This window comes from Rhinolophus sinicus, linkage group LG04, assembly GCF_036562045.2.
Source record: "Rhinolophus sinicus isolate RSC01 linkage group LG04, ASM3656204v1, whole genome shotgun sequence".
Classification (NCBI taxonomy): Eukaryota; Metazoa; Chordata; class Mammalia; order Chiroptera; family Rhinolophidae; genus Rhinolophus; species Rhinolophus sinicus.
In genome coordinates, this window is record NC_133754.1 from 9,472,035 (window position 1) to 9,487,063 (window position 15,029).

Here is a 15,029-nt window from a genome sequence, read left to right on the forward strand (position 1 = left end):
CAGGTACTAATAAAATGCATGTTTATTACAGAACACTTATGCACCAGGCACAATGCTCAATACTTTATAAATACCACTTTACTTACGTCTGTTCCCTGACTTAAACCTTAAAATACAGTTCTGCAAAGTCGTATCATCATTGCTGTTTTATAAAAGAAAACAAAACTGAGACTTAGAGAGTTTGGGTGAGTTGCCCAAAGTTGGTAGGAACTGGTGGTACCAGGATTCAAACCCAAGTCATCTGCCCACACTCTCACCCATGGTCCTGTCCGGTGACCAGGTGGCTGTCTGTGATACGTGGTCTGGGTCTGTTACAAATGTTCCCGTTAAGGGAGACCTGGCAGCAATGCTGGCTTATCCAGTCTCGTCGTAATCAGCCAACATTTATTCCACAACCACTTTGAGCGCAATGTAATTGTGATTTTTAAAAGTAGGATGGGCCCTTCTTCTGACATAAAAATACACCACCGAGCTTACCGGAAAAACTCTGCCACATCATAATTTTACTTGGGAGTCTGGCTCTAAGGTAAGGCAATATGGCGAAAGTGGGGTGAATCCAATCTGAGTGTTGGGAGAGAGGTATCCCAGCTGAGGCAGTGAGGAGGTGCTTCCCCAAAGGGCAGACCTTTGACTAAGCTCTCAAGCCTTGCTTCTCAAAGTGCAGCTGTGGAGGTGTGGCAATGGCATCACCTTGGAGCTTGTTAGAAACGCAGAATCTCAGGCCCTCTCCTAGCCCCACTGGATCAGAATCTGCATTTTAACAAGTTCCTCAGGTGATCTGCAGGCTTGTTAAACACTTATGTTTGAAAAGCTCTCCTTTAAAGACTGTATAGCATTTCAACAGCACAACAGAAGGGACAGCACTATAGGCGCAGGGAAGAGCATGTGCAAAGTCATGACCATGGGAATGATTCAAGCACTTCCAGGGACATCTCATGTCTGGTGGAGGTGTAGCATATACTGTGGAATGCAAGGTGGCGTGTAGTGGGAAGAGAGGTAGGGCTGAGCTCGTGCAGGGTCTAAGAGCTATGTCTGGTTCTATAATAGAGAGAGATGGAATAACCAAAAGCTTTTGGTTAGGAAGTGATGCAATGTTAGTTTTTATTTAATAGTCCCTTTAAATTTATTTGAAGCTTTTTTTTTTTCTATTTAAGCTTAAATTATATTCAAGCTTTGCGATAAATTAAGAACTTAACGTTTGTGTTTATGCAATTCTTTTACATATTTTCTTTTGTCTTCATACTGCCAAACAAATCTATTATTAATTAGGTATTAAGTTAATGAAGGTTATTAAAAGAGAATGGAGTAAATCCTGAAGGCAAACAGGAACACTTGAGAATTCTACACCTGTCTCACATTCACTGCTGAGGATTTGATGGTTAAATTGACCTGGGAGATTTAAAAGCCCACACAACCTTGACCTTCAGGAATAGATGGAGCAAGCAGATGAAGTATTGTCCCGCTGTATTTTGCATTGGTCAAGCCCATCTTTGCTCTCTCAGTCTGAGAAAGGCCCTCAGATGCCTACCCCCAGGCTCCTTTGATGAGGTTTCCTTGAGAGACAGAAGCTATTTTATAAAGTTGTCAGCTGTCCTGAATAAGGGAAATAGATAGAGCAGCCAGAACAAGATAAACAGATAAGAGGTGAATTCTTGAATTGAGGGGGAGCCTTGTCTGGCTTGGATTAAAGGAAGAAGAGAAGATTTTGGAAGGGTGGGTGAGTCAACTGAATGGAAACTTCATCTGCAGCCTGACAGCAGCTTTTCAGAGACAAGATGAGTCAACAGACACATAGAATGGCTGGTTGAGAGACAAAGACAGGGAGGGTAAGTACAGCTGGACACAGCAAGTTTCATATCAAGGTGCTTGGGTTTATCAAGGAGCTGAGCTAGAGGGAAAAGGGGAAAGAAATAATCCAACTTTCCACTCTTGTGCCTTGAGCCCTGCTAACTATTAGGATATTCTTTGTACCCACCAGTTGGTGACTTAATCAGTTCCCTCAAGGAAGCTTAAAGACCACTAATATAAGATATGTGTCCTCAACAAGTTAGATCTTGGAAGAGATGCATTGTACTCAGTGAGGCTGGGTATCACTGCTCATGATCTAATAGCTTATCTAATACACTTAACCTTTCACAACACATCAAATGACAAATAATTGCAATGAAAAAACCCATTTGGAAAAGGGAAAGCCACACACAATGGCCACTGTTTACAGCAGTAAGTATATACTGTTGGCCAGAAGATGCAAGGACTCCCTACTCTGTCTGAGGTGTGTGTGCCTAGACTGGCCAAGATGGCCTCCTCCGAGTTCTGATCACAAGGATGGTCTTTCTTAGCCATTGTCCTTTGTAACCACAGCTGAGCTGGACATTGGGATAATATTCCAGGGGTTTTACCAAGGTAACAGGCCAGTTTTTACTGAGGGTTCAGGAATCACAGTCCCCTGTTTACCAGGTAAAAGTCTAGTGTTTATTTGAATTTGATCAACTCCACAATCAAAACTGGAGACCGTGTAGGAATTTCCACCTCCTCACAACAGCCCCACATGCTCTGTTCATGCCCTTAGCCCTCAGTTTAAATGATTTCCACCTGGGTCTCTCTAGAGCCATTCAGAAGAATTTCTTGGGGTGGAAGTCACAGCTAATATATGTCCCTTTGTTTCCAGGTTGCATCCCAAGAGATGGCTTTTTATCATAGGATGATTGCTATTATTATTATTATTAATTATTATTTTAACGTGGAGATTCTGGACTTAAGGGGAGTTTGAAAGAGACAGATGGGCTCCAGGCTCTATAAGACCTCAGTGTTATCTTCCTGATTATTTTTTGCCTTTGTTTGTTTACACTAACTTTAGTTTGACAGAGACAGTTTGGCTTTTTCTATCCTTAAAACTTGCCAAGGTTGCTAACTTTCTGCTCTCTTGGGTGATTAGCCTCAGTCAGGAAGGGACTATTTTCGTGATATTATATTTTCTTCCCTTTCTGCTCTCAAGTGGACTATCTTCAATTGGAGAGTATCCTTTCCTTAGAAAAGTAGCCCAAACCTTCCAATATCTAAGCCCCATTCTCTGGCTTTAATAGACACACGATCTGAATCCCAAAATATGAGTACTAATGGTTTACCAACATCTGCAAACACCTAACAAGAATGCAGGTCAACCTCCAGATTTAGTATAGATAGTTCCTTAGGAACCTCCTCACTGTGTCCCTTTCAGCTAATTACACATTTTAGAGTCTGTGCCTTACAGTCCCTGTCTCCATTTTGGAATTCATTATGATCGTTTAGGGGACAAATAGAAATCCAACCCCTAATTGCCTTGAACATAAAAGGGAAATCTGCAGTTACATTTACATGAAAAATTCAGTTGGCGATCAGGCATGGTTGGATCTAGGTGTTCAGTGCCTTTTCTTAGAAAAATGTTGTCTTTATACTCAGGCAAGCACTCCCAAACAGCTTACATCTTCTTATGCCAGCAACTCCAGAGGAAAAAATATCCCTTTGTTAGTAACTGCAACAATAATCCTAGAATTGATGTCCAACGGCCATGATTAGCCAAGGTTGGGAAACATGTACATACACACTTGTGCTACCCGTTCAAATTTACCTCCCTGCTGTCCTCTTTAAACCATCCAGTCCAACCAACTGGTCTGTAAAAAACTCTGTGCCTGCCCTTCTCCATGGCTTGTTCACATAACTCTCAGGTTTTCTCCATCCCTGGAAGTGCTCGTGGACTGTGATTTACTTGTCAACTCTGACGTCACTTCTTGTTTGCACTTGATATAAATAGCTTTCTCCATGTCCTTTGGCACTTGTGACCTTCTCTTTCCTCTGGTAGTTTTATTTATTTATTTTTTAATGTTCAAGTGTTTTCTTCTACGGGCTCTGAGCTTTATATTATCACTAATACTTGATCAAGTATCTGTTGATAAAGGGCCTGAAAGTGCACGGGTTACTGGTGGACACGAGCTTTTGTACAAAGTAGGGGAGGCATAGAGGTTCAGCTAAGAGGAAGAGAGAAGAAGATAAAATAAGGCACAGGGGAAAAGATGGTTTTCAATATTTATTCTTTCATTCTTTTCTGGCTTTGCTACATTCTCTGGTGAGGGGCATACCTCCTCCCTACAGGGTGGTAAGAATACCAGGTATGGTCCTTGAGCCAATGAGTGAAGGTCAAGGACCAAAGTCGATCTCGTTGACTCACTTGAGATTTAAGGTATCCCTGAACCAATGACAAAATGTTTCTCATTATTCATTGATTAATTTCCTTCATGCCGCTCTACTAATAAAATCAGCAGTTTCAAAGCTAGTTTTATGAAGTATTTTAAGATTACATAGGTTTGATAATATCTTTATTAATGTAATGATCCTATGGGAAACTTTTAAAAAGTGAAGGTTATATCATTTAAATCTCAGTTTTATGTTAAGGGGAATTTGTGATTAGCTTTGATATTCTGTAGTGGTTCCCTGTGATTTTCTCTCAGTTAAAGCACTTACGTAATTGATAAAATATTATTTGCTTCTATGCTATTCTATGGTATTTTGGCTGACTTCAGGGTTGAATTATTTTCCCTGAAATCATTTTACAAGAAGGACCAAAGCTTACTGGTGACATTTCTTACAGATGACTGTGCAGTTGAGGCCTAGTAAATTGATTATGCAATGGGGTAACAGGAAAGGGAGAATCATACTTAGGAGATAACTTACAATAATTTCTCTCTATTTTGGGGGCTCATACTGCTGAAGACTGACTTTAGTTTTTTTTCAATGTATGGCTTTAAAAAAGAAAATTAAAAAAAAAAAAAAAGAAAGAAACCTGCCAAGTTGATTTGTTTTCTTTCAGTCTTAATAGCTCTAATTTCCAGAACTAACTCCTTGAAGACAGTAACATGGCACTTGATAATATTTTACTCACTCGTCTCCAAGATGTTTGTTCAGTTGAGAAATGAAAAATGGATCTCGCTGTAGAACATAGAGTGATTTGTTCTAGATGACACCAAAACTATTTCTGGGCCAGGAAAGTATTTATTCAAGGTCCCATAAAAGTTGATATTTACTCCGAGTTGTGGACACCAACGTCCAGCCTAAGTTTCACATTAGGAACTTTTTCCTATGGCTTCATTTGCCCCTCAAACACCTTACGGAGTTTTATGTAATAAGAAAGGGGGGATATGCAAAGGCACAGGCATTGTGCTGAGTTAGGGGGCCATTTTTCCTTACCACCTCTCCACCCCTCACCCCCCACTTCCCCCACCTCCGGTGTTTATAGTGAGACTTACTTTAGTTTACTTAAGGAGTGCTTTAGTCTGTAAAGGGTTAGGGTTAGGGTTAGCATTCAGCAAAACAGAAAATCTTTTATTCAAATGATTGGAATGCAAGTCCTATTTTATAGATCTGGTTTCCTGGTATTTCTGGGGAACACTATCATGCCCAGTGCTTTTGTTTCCCGGAAGAAAAGTAAACACTGTAGGGAATTCACCAAAATCCTCTCCCTTCACCCCTTTTAAAACCAAACTACCAAGAGGACCAATTTGCTGCTCTATTCACATTTTGGTTTTCCCGTGGTGGTGGGAGACCCCTGCCCCCCATTGTTTGTTTTGCTTTAGGTTTGACTCCGACAGAGATCAAAACTACATTTTATGGACTTATAGTTTGGCGATATGCTGGCAAATGGGAAAACAAGCAACTTAAAGCAAATTTCTGCCATGATGCGTTTAATATTGAGACAGATTTTTATCTAACAGAACCAACAGAATGGAACATGAGAGCGCCAGCAGCTCAGGGTTGTAAACACAGCTTCCTGATGACACATCCCTAGGGGGACAGATCATACAGTTTCTATATTATTCAGCTTGTCACTCTCCTGGCACAGAACTGATTTTTTGCCTCAGAAAATGTCTCTTTCCCAAAACCCCAGCTGTCCTTCATTCATAAAGCAGGTTTTTAATAAGGTCGTTGTTTACTAGGAAACAATGCTAATGTGAATAATGAAACACTAACAATATAGCACATTTCTTATCGTAGATGGTCTATTGACTGCCAAACAGCTGGAGGAAAAGTGGGAGAAAATGCAATCAAGCATTTGAACATCATAGCTGGATGTTTCGCAACATAAGAGTCCAGATGTTTAGCACTGTGGAGGTAATATGTTTGATTGCTTGCCTTTTTCCTATTTTATCTGGATCTTTTGATATTCTATAGATGGAGTCATGGACTATCCTTCATTTTCAGTACGCTGAGTAGTTTTTCTGATCATGAATGGTGACAATGATGCTGAAGACGGACAGAGACCAGGCCTGGCAGGGATGCGGGAGGAGCAGGGGAAGGAGTGAGACTCAGATTGTGGTTAAATGGGGCCCTCTCCTGGCTAATGGAAGCATGTGCTTTTTGAAAGGCACCAGTGAATCCGTTTTTGGTCTTCAGTTAAGGAGCATCTAGGAATTAGGAAGGTGGTGAAAGTATCCGTTCTTCATGTCTTTCCCGAGACCCAGGGTCTGAGTAACCAGTTGCTTTCTTGGGACACCCAGTTCTAAGAAAGAAAGTAAACTATTTTTATGCCATTGAGGAACTGGTCTCACTAAATTGAAGTGGAGTTGTTTCCTTCCTTACACTGATGCCTCATCCAGCAAAATTAAAAATCTAAAGCAAACAAAAGGAAGGACTTTCTCATTTTAGGGGTTCAGAGTGCCCAATCAGAATCACCTCATGCTTCTCACTGCACTTCTCCGATATTGGGGGGGTTGGTACTGGGATACTCAGAGTCCTTGCCAAATGCTCCACTAAATTTAAACCTCTGAGAATTATCTCATCAAACGTGGCTTAGTTTCAGAACTGGATTCATAGGTTCTGGCACTAAAATAAATTCGACTCCTTCCTAAGAGTGAAAGAAAAAATAGTCATTTTCTGACACGTCCCCTGCAGGAATCAATAACATTACAGATCATGGAGGAGCCAAGAAGAGCCTGGGCGTATTAATAACTCAGTGTGTTCACTGATTTTATTCAAGATGACTGGTTAAGGAACACTCCACCCTGATGACTCCATGGTACAAGGAACAATGTCATCATTAATATGTGGGGCTGTTTATCATTTAGAACACTTCACACATAAAGTACAACTGAACACACGGCTATTTATTGTGCTTTAGACAGATGGTTTAATGTTTCTTTAGCTTTCAGCCTATCAGGCCACCTGTGGTTTTCTTCAGCCAAGGGCTTTTAAGAAATAATTGGTCTATAGCAATTTTCTAACAAGATTGACTGCAGTATATTTCCCTAAATCTTTTTCTTACCCCTAACTACCCCTTACAGTGGTTTGTGGTTGACAGACCTCCCTGACTGACACTGGTTCTTCACATATAAGTAATTACTGACATAAAGGGAGATATAGGGGCTAAAATTTCATCATTAATGGTTTCCTTGCTATGGAAAAAGCTATTCAGAAATGATTACTTTGGAAAACAAATTTTCCCTGATTAGACATTGCCTGACTCTGGAGAAGCTGTTCCCTCAGAATCTTTCAACGCAGGAAATGATAACCCAACTTAGATGGAAAACGGTGGGTGGCAAAGGATGCATATATGCGTTCATTTCAAAATGGTAGGGAAGAAGAGCAATTGTGCCTCTGTCTGAGGAATATGTAAGTGTGCTTAGGAGGGAATAAAGAGGCTGCCGATCCCCTGCTTGTACTATCACAGTGAATATCCAGCACACTGGAAAAGCAAGTGGGACGCATTTTTATAGTGCAAACTTCTGTGGGGATCTTAATGACCTTCTGCACTGCCCTGGCCGCTGCTCAGTTTTCTAGGCCCTTCTGTGAGCCTTTTTAGAAGAACTAGGTAACCCAGAGGCATGAGACCCTGCAGATTGGCCCAGGTGGATGCTTACTTGCATATTCTTTTCTACATAAGGGGCTGAGAAAAGCGATTACACAGCAGAGAGATTTAGTGATCAGGTGTATTTCATAGAGCAAGTGTCTCCTAACTGCATACTCAAGAGGGCTCAGGAGGACAGGAAGCGTGAGCTCCGAGCCTGCAATTGGCTTTTCTCTTTGACTAGCTAAGATGTCTCACTGGAGCCTCAGGTTTCCCACTGACCCTTTACTTAGGGCTGGACTGGAGTTCTTGCTGCTCGTGGCAGAGTCTTGCACTGAAATTCTGGAGGTCCCTGGCACCTTCATCGATTTTCTATCTGATCACCTACTGTTTAATTCTCAGCAAGAGGCGTTAAGCTGGTTCCACCTGATTCAGTTTAACAACTCACTGCTCCCGGTGCTTGAGGACAACGGGCAGCTGACCGTCGGGGACGCGGGCCTGGACCGAGAGCGGCTGTGCGGGCAGGCCCCACAGTGCATGCTGGCCTTCGACGTGGTCAGCTTCTCGCAGGAGCAGTTCCGGCTAGTGCACGTGGAGGTGGAGGTGAGGGACGTCAACGACCACATGCCGCGCTGCCCCAGGGCCCAGGTACGCGTGGAGGTGTCTGAGGACGTGCCAGTGGGCTCGCTGCTGCTGGACCTGGACGCGCCGGATCCCACGTGGGCAGCATTGGTGATGTGCGGTTTGCCTTTGGTGTCCGCACCCCGCTTCACCCCCGACTGGACCCGTGGACTACGAGCGCCAGGACACGTACAAGCTGGACGTGTGGGAGCCCTGGGCCCCGCGCCGCCACCTGCAAGGTCATCGTGCGTATCCGAGACGTCAATGACAACGCGCCGGACATCGCTATCACCCCTCTAGCTGCCCCGGGCGCGCCTGCCGCCTCGCCCTTCGCCGCTGCCGCTGCCGCCGCTGCTCTCGGTGGGGTGGACGCGACCTCGGCGACCAGGCCTGGGACGCCAGAGGCCGGTGCCATCTCTCTGGTACCAGAGGGGGCGGCGCGAGAGAGCTTGGTGGCGCTCGTCAGCACCTCGGACAGGGACTCCGGCGCCAACGGGCAGGTGCGCTGCGCCCTCTACGGGCACGAGCATTTCCGGCTGCAGCCGGCCTACGCCGGCAGCTACCTGGTGGTGACTGCCGCATCCTTGGACCGCGAGTACAACCTGACGCTGGTGGCCGAGGACCGCGGCGCGTCTCCGTCACATACCCTACCCAGTAAGCATGGGCCGCGAGAATGACAACGTGCCACTCTGCAGGCCTCAGGTCTCCGAAGTGTCAGGGCGCGGGAACAACCCGCCTGGCGCCTACTTGTTCATCGTGGCTGCCCGGGACCTGGACCTGGGCTGTAACCGCCAGGTTACCTACCGGCTGCTGGAGGCTGAGATTGGTCGCCCTGGGGACGCCGTGTCCATCTACGTCTCGGTGGACCCTGCCCTTGGGTAGCTGCGTGTGAGACGGTGCTTCGACCGCGAGGAACTGACGGAGCTGCAGCTAGGGTTGGAGGTGCTGGACGGTGGCTTCCCGCCACTCGGTGCAGCTGCCTGTGGGGGACCAGAACAACCACGCACCTTAGCTGGTATCCCTGTCACTCTTCAATGGCGCAGCGCTGCTGCCTGTGCCCTGAGGCATGCACCTGGGCTACCTGGTGACCAGACTGCACGCAAGGCACGTGGAGCAGGTCCCCAACGCTGAGCTGACTCTCACCGTCCTCCACAGTGGCCGCGGCAATGGCGCTAGCGCTACACCGGGCAACAGGTGAGCTGTCGCTTCCAAGCCAGCTGTCCCGGCATCCAGCCTGCCTGCTGATGGCGGTCCTTGGGGTGCTGGACTTGGCCCACCGGCCTTGTGGTGCACCCCCACATTGCTCCTGGTGTGGGTTGGCTTGTTGCCACCCGGGGGAGAACTGGTGCAGCTGCCTCCAAACGAGGGAAGGCGGGACCTGACCTCTCCATGGTCTGTGTCATGGCCAGCGGCTGCAGCCTTTCACTGGTGGTCACCGACCCCAGCACCGTGACTTGTTTATTCCAAGGTGAGGCTCAGACACAGAGGAGGAGGTACCGAATGGGCACCATGCGAGGAGTGGCCAGGTGGGCCTAAGTCCAGAGCGTTAGGGGCTGACTCTGGGGTCTTCTACCTGAGGTTCATCATAGAGACACTGCCTCTTTCCATTTCCGCAGGGACCTGGAGAACCAGGGGCAAGTAGGCCGGGATTTCCCAGGCCAGGGACAGTAAGGTGTGCTGTGCGCCTCACTTCTGGAGAGGAGCAGTATCTGGTGGGCCCAGGTAGAGCACCCACAGCTTTCTTAGTGTCCTAGTTAATGTTTAGTAGATTTTCATGCGGGGAGCACTATGAAAATTCAGGGCCTGATCAGGTTGGCACTCCCAATGTCTAATTTGGGGGCACTTGTTTAGTTTTTATTTGAGAGGAAAAGTTTCTTATAGATGGGGGCTGGGGGCCTGATGGCCATATGATTATTAGGTCCACGTCTGTGCCTGCTGTTTTTGCCTTGTAACTTCTTTATGGGTCTCGTTTGAATACCTTCCTCAGTCAGGGTTTAAATGCTGTCTCCCAGAAGCCCTCCAGATGAGGGGTGTTCTGCCTGCGCTGTCAATTTTGATATCTAAGGGTGAAATATTATTAACTGCTGTTCTCTCCCCTCTTTTTATATAGGGTTCAGTCAGTTCCTTTTCATTCCTTATTCCGGTGTGGAAAGGATAAATTTGCTGCAAGTTTAAGGTAATTTCAGAATATTTATCATCATCTCTAAGCAATGTGTTTGACCTTGTGTACATTTGTGTGGATAACAGAGTAATTCTTTCCTTTTCACTCCAGTATACATTCAAATCCAGATGAATTTAGTGTGAAGGACAGCAGAAAAGGAGACAGGGGAGTGAATGACAGCAGTTCTGATATCAGTGATTGCAAAGTAAGAGGGTAAGTTCCAACCTGTGACTTTGAAGCTCTTCCTCTCAAAGTCATCACAATACTGTGTGCCTGAACAAGTAAGAAAAAACTGAACAAATGGTTCCAACTGTGCATTCATGGAGGGGAACATGCTGAGTGCTACTGAATATAGATGACATTTTTTGACCACTTATTATTTAGCTGGATCTATGTATTTTGGATACTTGATACGTGTTGGGTTATTTATTCTCTGTAATAAATCCAATGAGGTAGGAAACTAAGGCTTAGAGAGTTCAAGTAACTTGCCCAAGTATTGATGTTAGATCTTCCTTAGCCCAGGAATTCTGGCTCTAGATTTCCTGCTCTTAATTAATTATTCTACTAAACTGCCTCTCTACTAATGTAAAAAGATTAAAACATCTAAAAATCAGAGTATTATTGTTATTAGTACTAAACACCTTTTGTGCCACAAGCACTAAGGATAACTTCCCATATATGGGGATTCCAGATGGGAATAGCGTACGCATAGGTGAGTTTCGTATCGGCCATGACACCATTCGCTGGGCACGTGTGAATATGTGGTTTTGTTTGGCTTTGCTTTCTTTAAAGAAACTTGCACCAATACATCTTCTTGCTATTCAACCCATCTCCTGTACGGTTTGGGGGTTTTGTTTTAGGCCAAATTCTCCATAATGGTTGGTTCTGGAGTGGTAGATTCTCTGGGGAAATGCACAGTCAGTTTTTTGCATTAGTGCACAAAAAATGCACAGGGAAGTTTTTTGTATTAGTCTCTATGTAAGTGGGCACTAGCATTCTTGTCTCAAGGAAGATACTTCACTCTCAAAGATGAGTCCTAATGGTATATCATACTGACTCAAGAGCCTCTTCTCCATAATGGATAAATTTGCCCACTCTATGGCTCTATGTTTAGTTCCTTCCATTTATTTTTAACATGAGATGACTTCTAGAAGTATCTGTATCCTGGTCCCCTTCTTCTACATATTCTCCAGTTTGTAAATATCTATCCTAAAATACGGCACTTAGATTTGAACACAGTACTTCAGAACCAGCCTCTCTAGTGACCTCCAAATTCATACATGCAATTGTCTACTCAACACTTCCATTTGGGTGTTTAATGGACATGCCTCATGTTCAAAACTGAACTCGTGATTTCTATTCTCCAAATCTGTTCTTCCTCTAATGCTTGTATCTCGGTAAATCGTACCTCTATTCACTTATTCTTCTCTGGTCCAAATCCTTCAGTCATTCTTGATTTGTGTCTTTCCAATCTTTCAGCAAATCCTACTGGATTTACTTTGAAAATGTATTCTCAATCAATGCTCTTCTTATGACCTTCATTGCTGCTACCCTACCCCAGGCACTGCCACCTCTCGCTTGGACAGCTGCAATAGCCTCAAAACTGGTTTCTCTGCTTCCACACCTGCTCTCTTGCCATCTACTCTTCGTGCAGGAACTGGAGTGATCCTCTTACTTTAATCACATTGCTTAGCTCTCCAAAGATTTCTCACTTAAAATGAAACCCCAAATCCTTGTCATGGTGTCTCAGTTATTATTGCTGTGTAATAAACTAGCCCAAACTGTAGCCATTTAAAACAACCATTTTTTCATGCTCACGGATTCTATGAGTCAGTTTGGACAGGGCATAGCAGGGATGACTTCTTCCTGCTGCAGTGTCTGAGGCCTTAGCTGAGAAACTGTGATGGCTGGGAGCTAGAATCATCTGAAGGGTTATTTATTCACATTTCTGGCAGGTGGGCTAGGATGACTGAAAGTCTAGGATTGCAGACGTGCAGGTGGGCAGGGGGGATCCATGTGCCCTCTACATGTCAATCTCCTGGCATGGTCGCCTCAGGAAAGTCACATGGAAGCAAACATGAATGTTCCAGCAAACAAGACAGAAGTCACATCCTCTTTTATGACCCACCCTGAGACAAGACACAGTCATTTCCATCATAGTCTACCGGTCCAAGCAGCCGTAAGCCCGCCCAGAATCAAAGGCAGAGGACAAAGACCCTACCTCTACATTGGAAAATTATTAAAGAGTTTTGGGGTGACACACAGCCCATAAAATCCTACGTTATCTGACCCTTGGCTGCTTCTCCCACCTGATTTCTTACCACTCTTCCCCTTGATACTTTAGGTCATTTTAATGACTTGCTTGTTGTGTTTAAATACGTGAAGCATATATCCATCTCAGACCGCAGGATCTTGCTGGGCCCTGTGCCTGGTGAGCTGTTCCTCAATGTCTCCATAGTCTTTACTTCCAGCCTTCAAATAGCTTTCCTCAAATGTCCATCTTTTCAAAGAGGACTTGTATACCTCCAAGTGCCTCTCTCTCCATCACCTCTACCCAGTTTTAGTTTTCTTTATAACGTTTATCACTGTGATGAAGATTATATATTTATTTGTTGCCTGTTCATGTAGAAATCACCAGCATCAAATATTTATTGAATGGATGATTGAAGGTGTGGTGTAATCAGCATGTACATTGCAACTCTATGACTATTGCTTTCTTTTCTTTTTCTTTTTTACAAGAAACCCACTTTATTTTGTAAATATTAATAACGGCTGGTGTTTACTGAATAGTTACCATATGGCAGACATGTGCAAGGCAAATGCATACACACAAATTATACTTTGTTGCACTTTGCATGAATTATCTCCTTTAAATCTTTGTTTAATTAGTTTCAGGTGTGCAATACAATGTAATAGTTAGACATTTATCATTTATATCCCTCACACAGTGATAACCCCCTCCCAATCTACTACTCCTCTGACAGCGCGTACAGACGTTACATTTCCACTGTCTCTATTCCTAATACGGTACTCTACTTCTTGTGGAGATATAATTATAGTTGACATTCATTATTGTTCAGCTTCATCTTCAGGTGTACAATGCAGTGATCAGGCATCTATACCATCCCTGAAGTGGTCTCCCTAATAAGACAAGTGTCCATTGGATACCCAACAAAATCTTTACAACATTGATTATATTCCCCAAATTGACTTTCATATCCCCGTGGCAATCTTGTGGTTACCAATTGTGCTTTCTAATCCCCTCACCTTCTCCCTCATCCCCATTCCCCCTCCCACCTAGCAACCCTCAGTTTTTCCTCTGTATCTCTGAGACTGTTTCTGATTAGTTTATTCAGTTATTCTTTTCTTTAGAGTCCACACATAAGTGAGATGATATGGTATTTATCTTTCTCTGTCTGACTTATTTCACTTAGCATAATGTTCTCTAGGTCCATCCATATCGTTGCAAATGGTAAGATTTCATTCTTTATTATGGCTGAGTACTACTCCATTGTATAAAGGTACCACAGTTTCTTAATCCAGTCGTCTACCAATGGGCATTTCGGTTGTTTCCATGTCTTGGCTATTGTGTTTAGTGCTGCAATAAACACAGGGGTGCATACATTTTTTCGAATTAGTGTTTTGGATTTCTCTGGATAGATACCCAGGAGTGAAGTTGCTGGGTCATGAGGTAGTTCTATTTCCAGTTTTTTGAGATACCTCCATACTGATTTCCATAGTGGCTGCACCAGTCTGCAATCCCACCAAGAGTGCACCAGGGATCCCTTTTCTCCACATCGCCTCCAGCACTTGTTGTTTGTTGATTTATTGAAGACAGCCATTCTGACTGGACTGAGGTGGTATCTCATTGTGGTTTTTATTTGCATTTCTCTAATGATTAGTGAGGTGGAGCATTTTTTCATATGTCTGTTTGCCATCTGTTATGTCCTCTTTAGAAAAATATCTATGACTATTTCTTATGATAATATTGTATTTTAGATTGGGTTTAAAATTGTGTCGGTGTTTTTAGAACTTCCATTGTGCTGCTTTACTTTGTGGACATTTTCAGTCAGCTTAAAACGTGAAGATTTTACAGTAAATTTACCTTTCTGGATCATTTAATGTTAAATTAAGCTTTTCAGAGAGAAAAAAATAAGTTCCTGGAGCTCCTGCTGTTTATTCTCTATTCAGGGAACTACCAGCTTATTCTGGCTTTAACTCAGGTTCCTCTTCATAATAATAGTCAGGCTCTCTGAATCCATGGTAGCTCAAGATGCTGCGACAGCGAATAGTAACGATCAAGACAATGTATTGACTCTAAGAGGATATAGTTTCTTGTTAATAACAACCACAATATTTCCTCTTACGCATATTAAACAGCTACATTTTATTTATTTAATAAACATTATTTACACAGTACCTACTATGTGCCAA

General features: G+C 43.7%; 1 pseudogene; it reads left to right on the plus strand.

Moving 5' to 3' along the window:
- Positions 1-8,062: 8,062 nt before the first annotated feature.
- LOC141571242 (protocadherin-8-like) lies at positions 8,063-9,497 on the plus strand (annotated as a pseudogene).
- The last annotated feature ends 5,532 nt before the right edge of the window (positions 9,498-15,029 follow it).